Source organism: Zea mays, chromosome 2 (genome assembly GCF_902167145.1).
Source record: "Zea mays cultivar B73 chromosome 2, Zm-B73-REFERENCE-NAM-5.0, whole genome shotgun sequence".
Classification (NCBI taxonomy): domain Eukaryota; kingdom Viridiplantae; phylum Streptophyta; class Magnoliopsida; order Poales; family Poaceae; genus Zea; species Zea mays.
In genome coordinates this window covers 126,592,575-126,599,854 of record NC_050097.1, presented here as the reverse complement: position 1 = coordinate 126,599,854, position 7,280 = coordinate 126,592,575, and positions in this window count along the sequence as shown.

Below are 7,280 nucleotides of genomic sequence, written 5' to 3'. Positions count from 1 at the left end.
TTTGTTTCGGCTTCTGGCAGCTTCTGGCCACCAAAAGCTACTGCGGACTGCCAAACGCTCAGCTTTTCAGCCAGCTTCTATAAAATTCGTTGGGACAAAAACCATCCAAAATCAATATAAACACATAATCGGTTAAGTCGTTGTAATAGTAGGAATCCATCACTTTCTAGATCCTGAGTCCTATGAACAACTTTATCTTCCTCCACACGTAATTGTAATGATGCTCAGATTCTACTCACAGCCAGATTTTCAGAAAAGCTGGTCAGAAAAAAGCTGAACCAAACAGGCCCTTTGTGCCTTCGACGACGGGCTGCGGTGTTCGAGAGGCCGACCATGGCCCGTAGGACGCTAGGAAGCCATTCCTCGATCTAGGGTGGTAAAGGAGTCGGAACTCGGAAGCGACACAGATCCGGAGGTCCGACAATGGCTGAGATGGAAGCTCGGCGCTATAATTTATGGCGCGAGCTCGGCCACATCACTGCTAGCTCGGTTTGCACACGACAGTAGAGCCAATACCTCGACGCTATGGGATGTGACGCCAAACCGTGTTAACTCGGTGTCACGGCCTATGTCGCTGAGTAAAGGGTCCAAAAACTAGAATACTTCTTACAGGGATCTAAATGTGAATTTTTCTTAAGAAAAGGGTTGAAATACAAAAAAATTGAGTGACGGGCACCGTCACCAACACGCGTGACACGGACGGCATGTGGATTGGGAGTTGGGCCGACCTGTACATGGTGTTACAAAATAACATATTACAAAGTTATATGTGATATGGTGACCAATCCAAGGGGCTCGACCCCTGTCACATGTATATAAACAAGTCTTCCCTGCAATAAAGGACACACCGCTGTCATTCTCTCTATTCTCTGCGTCTAGTTTTCACTGAGTTCCAACACGTTAACAGCACGTGCTCGCGAGACCAGAGAAGAACAAATCGCTCGCCGTTTTCGAAAAGAAGTTACTCTTGGCGGAAGAATTTTCTGGCGACTTGATGCTCAGTGCTCACCGGTTATTGACCATGGAAGCATGAAGGTTTTCAATCATAACGCAAAGAACAGTAAGAATTCTTGCGTTGTTATGGCACCTTTGTTTAATTTTTCTTGTTTTTGTTGTCATTCTCGACGATGGGGTGCAAGAAAATACAGTGGATTCATGTGGTCACGGTCACTGCGTGCGGGTGCTAGTTTCTGTGTTGAACGGCATTTTACGAGCACTCACGCCGGCGCAATACCGGTCTACCGCTCGCCTGTAGGGGGCCGCAACCGTTGTGGCCGAGGCGGTGCCAGGCCAGCCGCCGGGATGCACGCTAAACTCTTTATAGAGTTTAGTAGCCCAGAGACCGTGCTTTAGGCCGCATTTGAAATGCCTATCACTATGAGGTCTATATCTTTCGAGATGATTACCTATACGTGCTAACCCAAAAAGATCACGGACCACGCAGGCGTCGCAGGCTATGGTGCCAGGCTGGACGCTGCGAACATGCTTGCAACTCAAAGAATTCTTTTAATTAAGTACTACTTAATTAAATGATGAATTCTTGCAAAATATGATGCATACATATCTTGAACTTGGGATTATTTAACACATGATGGAGATCTAGGCTTTGGCTGCAATAAGTTCTTTGAATTTATTTGCCCTGAGACCAAGCTTTTAGACAGCAAAAGGTTATTTGCCCATCAGTAAGAGGTCTACATCATATAGTCATGATGATTACCTATGTATTCTCCCAAGTAGATATGTTGGAGATGTGGTGTTGGTTATTCACATTTATGGTGATTTCCATTTTATTTTTGAAATTTTGGTCAAGCACAGGGTAGTGGAGTCCTAAGCATTGGCTGCGGTATGTTCTATGAATATATCAGCCCAGAGACCATGCTTTTAGGCTGCAAAAGTTTTTGCCCACTACTGGAAGATCTACTCCATTGTTTCATTACATGGAGATTATCTACGTTGTGTCCATCAATTTTTTCAAAAAAATCTGTTGGTACACTTTAAGTGATACCTGGATTTCTCCAACATATGAATATATGATATATTTTGCTGCAATGTTGCAACATCACACAAAAATGGTTATGTTATTTCAAGGATAATTATTTAATAGAGTTTGATGAACTCGCCTAATGGGCTTAATTATCCTCAATGTTCATTGGATATGTTAATTGGATATAAAGATCATTTTTGCATAATATGGGGATTCACTTCTTCACTTTGGAGGAAGTGTGATGCTCTCATTCTCTTATGGTTCTTATGAAAAGAACTTATGTGCTTTTGTGGCTTGATATGCAAGCGCAAAATGAATAGCAAAGAAAATCATAAGACATGTGGACTTATGAATATGTGTCTACATTATGTTGTAGACTAACACTTTGTATTCATATATTTTGCTTGAAAGCAAATATATAAGCACATTAAAAAAGAGAAGGGCAATGAGTATGACAAACTCCTTTGTCATTACACTATACGTGGTATAGTGTTGTATGCCTAAGCATCTAATCTTGTGTATGAAATCCCAATAGATGCATACTACTCATGAAAGCTAAGATATGAAGTGTACTTCAATCTTCCATCCGACATGATAAGAGTGGTGTCGGCGTTTCGACCCCGGGGGGTCCCTGGACCGACGAGTAAAATTGTCGCTACGTATCCCAGCCTAGATGGGTCGGCGCGAGATGGAACACAAGGGGGGAGAAGGACCGCGGCTCGTGTTATCCTGCGCCTAGGGCGGATGCGCTTGCAATAGGGGGTTACAAGCGTTCGCGAGGGAGAGAGAGAGAGCCTGTTCGTCGGCCCGTCGGCCCGCGCGACCACCTTTCCGTATGAGGGCCCTGGACCTTCCTTTTATAGATGCAAGGAGAGGGCCCAGGTGTACAATGGGGGTGTAGCAATACGCTAACGTGTCTGGCAGAGAGGAGCCAGAGCCCTATGTACATGCCAACGTGGCTGTCGGAGAGGTGCTAGAGCCCTGTTGCATGCGGTGTCGTGGCCGTCGGAGGAGCGCTTGAGCCCTATAGAAGCACAGCTATCGGGGCTGCCGGGACTTTGCTGACGTCTCCTTGCTTCAGTAGGGGGCTGAGAACCGCCATCGTCATGGACGCACGCGGGGTGCCATCATTGCTTGTTTACCGGGGCGAGCCAGATGGGACGCCGGTCTTATTCCCCGTAGCCTGAGCTAGCTAGGGGTAGGGCAATGATGTACCCCATGTGGCATGGTCGGTCCGAGCCCAAGGTCGGGCGAGGCGGAGACTCCTCCTGAGGCCGAGGCCGGGGTTGGGTGAGGACGCGATTCCTTCCAAGGTCGGGGTCGAGGCCGAGCCCTGGGGTCGGGCGAGGCGGAGACCGTCTTCCGAGGTCGAGGTTGAGGCCGAGCCCTGGGGTTGGGCGAGGCAGAGACTGTCTTCTGAGGCCGAGGCGAGGGCCAAGCCCTGAGGTCGGGCGAGGAGGAGACCTCCTTCTGAGACCGAGGCCCAAGGTCGGGCGAGGCGGAGCTTCCTGTTGCGCCTGAGGCCGGACTTAGCTGTTGTTAGCCTCACCCTGGCGGGTGGCACAGCAGTCGGAGCGGGGCAGGTGGCGCTGTTTTCCTATCAGGTCGGTCAGAAGGAAGGGCGAAATGACTGCGGTCACTTCGGCTCTGTCGGCTGAGGACCGTGCGTTAGGATAAGGTGTCAGGCGATCCTTGCATTGAATGCTCCTGCGATACGGTTGGTTGGCGAGGCGATCTGGCCAAGGTTGCTTCACTGTGAAGCCTGCCCGAGCTGGGCCTCGGGCGAGTCGAGGGTGTGCCCGTTGCTTGAGGAGGCCCTCGGGCTAGGCGTGAATTCACCTGGGACTACTGTTCCTGCCCGAGGCTGGGCTCGAGCGAGGAGGGATCGCGTCCCTTGAGTGGACGGAGCCTTGAACTAGATTGCGCCCATCAGTCTCTACAGCTTGTGCTGATGGTGATTACCAGCCGAGTTTAGGAGTGTTGGGGGTACCCCTAATTATGGTACCCGAAAGTAGCCCCCGAGCCTCAAAGGGAGTGTTGGTACTCGCTTGGAGGCTTTGTCGCACTTTTTTTCAAGGGGACCGGCCTTTCTCGGTTACATTTTGTTCTGGTGGGTGCGCGCGAGCGCACCCGCCGGGTGTAGCCCCCGAGGCCTCGGAGGAGTGGTTTGACTCCTCGGAGGTCTTAATGCCTTTCGTGATGCCCTGGCCGGTCTGGTTGTTCCCTCATGCGATCTCATGGTAGCCCGGGTGCATGGTCGGGTTCCGAGTTTCCAGGCTAGTTTGTTGACGCTGTCAACGGTTTGGCCGTAGCCGGGTTCGCTAGAGAAGCCCCCGAGCCTCTGCACGGAGCGAGAGGACGATCAAGGACCGACACGACTTTTATCATACGCCCCTTCATCGCCTTTCCGCAAGGAGGAGGGGGGAAAGCGCCATGTTGCCCTCGGAGGGCGCCGAACATGGTGTCTCCAGTGAGTTGCTAACGAGTGATCCGAGTGGACGCCCGTGCCCTGTTAGATAAGGGTTAGCTAGTGGCCCAGAGGCGCGCTCCAAAAGTACCTACAGGTGATTTGCCGGACCCGGTCCTGTTCGATAGGGTCCGAGGGCTCGATGCCTCCCTCTGGTGGGATTCTGTTACAAAATCACTCCTGCTGGTCTCGAAAATGTCCTAGGGTACCTCGGGAGCGTAGCCCGAGCCTCGGCCATGAATCGGATGTACCCAGAGTCATCCCTCGCTCTGCGTGCTCTGGGGCGACTGTCGAACCCTTCGAGGGGCCAGCCTTCGAACCCCTGATTAGTAGTGGGCGCGGAGCCCGAGTTTCTGAGGCGGCTGTCGAGCCCTTCTGAGGGGCCAGCCTTCGAACCTCTGATCAGTAATGAGCCTAAAGCCCGAGTGCTCTGGGGCGGCTGTCGAACCCTTCCGGGGGGCTAGCCTTCGAACCCCTGATCCGTAGGAGGGCTCGGGGCCCGCTTCCTTCGTGGAGAAGGATCCCTTTCGGAGTATCCCCTTTCCCGGTCCCTGTAGCAAGAGAGAGAAAGGGGAGAATGAAAAGGATATGAATTTAAACGGTGTGGCGCACCTTTTTTGACGTTGTCATTATGGCGGAGGTGAAACGTCGCCCGCTTCGCCTGCCAAAGGTGTCGCTTGCCCTGCCGCGAAGTTAATGCGACGGGACGGGTGGTTCGCGGGGCGGTCGTTGTGCGAGCCGTTCGGGGGACGGAACACGGCCGCGTCGTCTTTACACCGTGGGAGAGGGCTCCCCTGCTGTTCCAGGAGGGGACGTGAGCCCGCAGACGATTTGACCGCTGCTTCCGCTCGCCTGCTGCCGCCATTACTGCCGGCCCACTTTTGGCTATATCGACCGTTGCGCCTTCTCCCGCGGCTGACTGACCCGTGACCGATGTGCTCGGCTGGCACTGTTGGGCCATGCGAGGGTTGCCTCGAGTTGCGGCACCGGTTCCGCAGTCGAGAAGGCGCGGGATTGGCGCAAGTAGCGGTGCAGTTTCTCGCACGTAGTAACCGGCGCGCTGGTTACATGACGTGTGAGCCTGGGCCTCCATGCTGGATACGTCGAAGTCGAAGGGGTGCGTCCCCGTGGTGCAGTTGCATGCCACCTGCATGGCGGTCCGCCCTTTCAACCGCTGGTTTCGGCGAGGATGGAGGAGTGCTTGTAACCGTGGGGCGGTTACACGCTCCGCGCGTGGCGGTTTGGCTTCTTCTGTTCTGGGCCAGCTTGCATGACGTGTGGGACCCAGCCCCCATGTCGTAGGGGGAGGGCCCTGGAGCACGTCGGTGAATACTTAGGCCACGACGCCTGAGGACGCGAGTGGGGAGAGCCGCCTTTAAAAAGGGATCGATCCCCCGGGCGGTAGCCATGCCTTCGCACTCCCCTCATGCATTGCGCCCTTCCTCCTTCCGAGCCCCCAGATGGGGAGCACCCGTGTTGCTTTCGTCTTGCTGCTGTTGGAGGAGCGCAACTTCGCGGAGGTTGGCACCCTTCAACCATCGCTCGGCTTCAAGGATTTTCATCAGGCATCCCGGCTGCATTCCCTCACCAATGGTCACGCAGGAGGGTGACCACCGGTTCGATGGTGGGGAGAAGCAAGCCGGGCTGCGGCCTCTGCCCCGCCCTCAGCTTCAAGGATCTTCATCATCCTTGCTGGGGCGGGGGGCGAGGCGAGCCGGAGTCTGCCTTCGTGTGGGCTGGCGACCCGCTTCTTCCTCCAGCATCTGGGGGTGGAAACCATCCTCCAGCTCTGCGGAGGAGGCGTCCTCCAGCCATGCGGAGGAAGGCGAACTGCTGCTGCCTGGCCAGGGTGCAGCATTCCGTCCTCCGTCCGGGCGACTGTGGCCGGCTGCACCGAGGGGTCGCTCAACACGTCGTGCGCCGCGAGGGCGGTACTCGTGTTCTGGGACGGTCCCGTTCTCGTTTTCGTGGCGAGGACGGGAGTGAGGACCTGCCAGTGCGCTTTGGGGCGGCCGACGCTCGCTGGTGCGGTGTTGGTGGGCAGGTGGATGCTGCCGTCGGTGCTGAGGTGGTGGCAGCCGGAGAAGGTTTCTCCGCCGACGACACCGTCAACGCCACCCGCGCTCCGGGCCTCCAGCTCTTTGGCTTTAATGGCTGGTTCTCGTCCCCCGTGAGGGACGTGAACGAGGGCCTTCCAGCGGTAACGTTCGCCCTGGGGCCATCGCTGCTGCTGCAGAGGTCGTCGGCGAGCCACCCGGAGTTTGTCGTCCCGCAGGCCCTCCGAGTGGAACCGGAGTTCCGTTTGTAATGGCACCTTGAGTGCCGGTGTATGTTCATTGCGGCTGTCGGGGCCTGAACATCTGTGTATTTGGGCGTGAAGCCGTGTTTTCCCCTCATTTCGAGCATTGGGACTCGCCTATCGACTAGCTGAACCGCTTAACCGAGTGTGAGTTGCTTTGCGCGGAAGGTGACGAGTGAGGTATCCGTATCCCGGAGGCGTAGGAGTCCCTCGGCTCGGTCGGCCTTGCCACTCAAGGCTTCTCTTGCTCAGTTACGGAACCCTCGGCTACTCTGTGATGAGCCGAAGCCGGGGGCAGCGGTGTCAGCATGGACAGAGGCAGAGTCGGCTTGAAAAGGGGCTTCGTCGGCCCAGGAGCAGGTGGCTTCCCAGGCCGAGGAGGTGCAGGGCGGCGGCCGGAGCCTGGCCGGGTCATCCGTGAGCGAGACCATCTTCGGAGTCACGCTGCCGAGGCCGTGAGCCGGGCTGATGTCCTTGGGGGACAGCTGGCTGAGGCTACGGAGCGGCCAGCCGAGCCGTCTGCCCGGGCC